Genomic DNA, 4,030 nt, shown 5'->3' on the forward strand with positions numbered 1-4,030 from the left:
CACATATCTTACTGAGTGACATAACACAGCCTAACAGGACAAACCTTATCCTTGATCCGCCATAGAAAATTTCAGAGCTGTGTATTTCACTTTGCATAATGACAGAGACCAGAAAGGTAGGCATAGGCCTTTAGCGGGGAATAAAAGAGGCCCCAGGGAAGTGAGAGATCATAGAAGACATGGGACATGAAAGCGCACCTGGAAACACTGGAGTTGGGTCTGAGCAGGGAAGGGATGGGAGGGAATGGGAAGAGGAGGGGTGGGGTAATGAGAGCTATTGAGACAGAGAAGCCGTGTGGAAGTCTACTGTTTGATAAGCTTATTAAAAAATGTAAGGAAAGAGAGTTTGGATGGAAGTACCTCCATGGGGGACAATGTTTGAAAAGCAATAAACTGTTACCACTGTGGAACATGGAGTCTGGAACCAGATCAAGGTCTCTGGCCCAGGGTCATTCTTACCTGTCTCTAGAATAAACTCCCTTCCCTTCAAGGTGACAGCTGACTTTGTGAATCCGTAGGGTGGGGTGGGTTCTAATGAAGCATCATTTCAACCATTTAACAATCCTCCTCCTGCCTCTGAGACTCTTTTGCCATCTTGCAGCTTCTGTCATCAATGAAGATTTCTCTTTGACATTTGAGCTATGTTCACATGACTGTTACAGTTCCATTATGAAACTTGTACCCCGCCATTACTATTCTCTTCGAGTCTGTCTTTTTACTGTCTATAGTGAGGAGCTGTGGGCTATGTTCCTGGCACCCGGCTGCCCGCATAGCTAGCTTTATCCAAAATAATTACACCGAAGCTGTATTCTTTTAAACACTGCCTGGCCCATTAGTTCCAGCCTTTTATTGGCTAGCTCTTACATATTGATCTAACCCATTTCTAATAATCTTTGTAGCCCATGAGGTGGCTTACCAGGGAAGATCTTAACCTGCATCTGTCTGGAGTGGGAGAATCATGGCGACTCACTGACTCGGCTTCTTTCTCCCAGCATTCTGTTCTGTCTACTCCGCCTACCTAATTTTCTGTCCTATCAGAGGCCAAGCAGTTTCTTTATTACTTAACCAATGAAACAACAGATAGAAAGATGACCCTATTTCATCAACCGTCCATTCATGGTGTTGAGGCAAGAAGGTCTCGGGGAATTCTTTTTTTTTTGTTTTGTTTTTTTGAGACAGGGTTTCTCTGTGGCTTTGGAGCCTGTCCTGGAACTAGCTCTGTAGACCAGGCTGGTCTCGAACTTACAGAAATCCGCCTGCCTCTGCCTCCCGAGTGCTGGGATTAAAGGCGTGCACCACCACCGCCTGTCGGGCAATTCTTATTGGGCGAACGAATACTGCAGAAAAAAAAAACAAGACGTAGAGCACGAACTTGCTTAAATTCAAACAGTTTTTAGTGTTCTGTGAAGCTCAACTGAAGAGTCAGGTTGAAAGTTTGTAGTCCATTGACGTTTCTAATGAAACACAACAGCCTGAAGCTCATATACAGGGCCAGATATCCAAATACTACAGTTACCACATGCTTGAAGCCCACATACAGAACCACGTATTCAGATACTACGGCAACCACACGCTTGAAGCCCACATACAGAACCATGTATTCAAATACTACGGTTCCCACATGCTTGGAACAAACATTTTGTTACCTGAAATAAACTGAAAAATGGTATAACTGCTTCAAACTTTATTATAACATTCAATCACCTTTATGGGTGTCAAAAATTATGTCTAACAGTAACACGCAGGAGGTAGTTAACATAACAGTATCACTCATCACACGTTTAGTGAGCAGCTTTATTACTGTAATACCCAGATATTAAATTTTCAATAAGAAATTTTAATAACTGTGAATTATGCCAAGCCACAAAGAACACAGCAGGTCAAAATAATCCTATATTTATGAATCAAAATATTTATGGCATGGTTTCCAAAGTATGCATCTTTAGAACAAGAGAAAATATCACATAATCTGGCATAAACCTCCATTTTCTTTCTGAAGGTAAGCATGTGTCCAGGCGGCTGGAGAGATGGCTCGGTGATTAAGAGCGCTTGCTGCTCTTCCAGAGGACCTGGGGTTGATCCCCAGCCCTGACATGGTAGGTCACAACTGTCTCAGAGGAACTGATCCTTCTTCTGACACCAGGCACGCATGTGGTGTGCAGTCATACATGTGGGCAAAACACCCAAAATTAAATATTTCACCAAAATAACGCCCTCATTTTGATTATGGAAAGAGGAGTTTCAAAAAAATAAAATAAAATAAAGAGAGATGACGGATGAAAGAAACGTCAGGAAGCATTTCCAGAGTATTGACTAAAATTGTTTTGAGGATCTTTTTTCTGCCCGGTCTTGAGTTCCTTAAAACAAACAAAAAGCATGTGTACCGTCACAACTGCCAATAGATACTGCGGGCGAATACGGTTAGTGTGTTGTCTCTGGAGGCCCTTCTGCAAAAGTCAGCTTGTCTCTGTCGCTTGCATGCCCCTTTCATGCCCATCACCACCTCAGAGGGCTGCAGACCTACCCCAGATTCTCTCAGAATCTGAGCTTCTGACTCCTTGCTGCTCTGGGAAAACTCAAGAGACAAATCTAGCCGGGGAAGGAAAAAAAAAAAAACAAAAAACCCACATTCATTGAGTACTGTCCCTGAGGGAAGCAGGAGATCAGTTTTTCAGATCTCCTGTCTGCGGGGTGGAAGGGTGAAGAGCTCTGCTGTGACTCAGGGCTTTACAAGGAGACAATGGCCGGGAGCTCCTATGATCAGTGGGGTATCTCTCCTCGGTTTCCCTTTTTTTTTTTTTTTTGGAGGAGACCCAGACCTGATCCTGAGAGTTCCTGGAGGCCCGAGGCTAGGTTTCTTCCTGAGCAAATAAATGTTACTTTCAAGCTAGCCAATTTATATGAGCTGAGTGGGGGAGGCTCAGCCCCCTGTCTAGAATACTGGGTGAAGAGACAGATGTTAACAGGTCAGGGAACAGAGCAGCAGGGAAGGCAGAGGTAACACCCACGCAGCAGCGGCCATGCTGCATGACAAAGCAGACCCCGGGGAGGCTCTGCTGTCTTCCTGACCACAAGCTCCCTGGATGGCTTTCTCCTGTCCACAGGCCCTGTACACATTAGAGGATGCCAAATGCGAAGCCCCCTCTTTCTACATATTCGGCCCCTCAACCTCCAGGACCTCGAGCTGAATAAACTTTTGGTGTCTTATACACTTCCTGCTCTGTCGTATTCAGTGACAGAAAGGACAAACCAGGGCAAGGAAATTGATTCTTTCCAGGGTTTTTTTCAATAAGTAATAAGGGCTCCGGAGTCAGACCGTGAATCCTTGACCAAAGCTCATCAATCAAGTATCTTCTGGAAAGTTCTTCATTCTATAACAGTTGTTCTTATACCAGTTTTAATGAAACATCAAAATAATAGTGACTTTGATAGAATTCTGAGATTAGGAAACAACCAGCATGAGGGTAAACCAAATTCTAATTGACATATGCAAAATACTGCTTAAAAATTCAACACCCCTCCAAAAAAATTCAAACCCCTTCAGTGATTCATAATACTTTTACTAGGAGTAAAAGTTATTATCAAGAGAAATAAAAAATTTATTCAGAAGCTCTCTGATGTGTGTATATTTTTGTTAGATTGCTAATCAAGGGGTTGTTGCAAAACATGAGACTTGTATTTAAATTTGAAAAGACGGGAATTATTTTCGAAGGGGAAATTTGTATCATGAAAAATTCATAAAATTACCATACATAAGAATGTCCTATTATAAAGATTATTAATTCACTTAGAATGTTAGATATGATTAATGTTTTTCATGAAGAATTTGAGACAATGCAGATAGGAGTTGTAACAATGGTATTTGCCTGGGAATTATTCATGAGCATTCTTAAAGTACTTGTATCTTTTTTTTAGTGTGTTTAATGACCCTATGACATTAGTGTGTCCAATGGCCCCATGACGTTAGTGCGTTCAATGACCCCATGACGTTAGTGTGTCCAATGGCCCCATGACGTTAGTGTGTCCAATG

Source organism: Microtus ochrogaster, chromosome 26 (genome assembly GCF_000317375.1).
Source record: "Microtus ochrogaster isolate Prairie Vole_2 chromosome 26, MicOch1.0, whole genome shotgun sequence".
NCBI lineage: Eukaryota > Metazoa > Chordata > Mammalia > Rodentia > Cricetidae > Microtus > Microtus ochrogaster.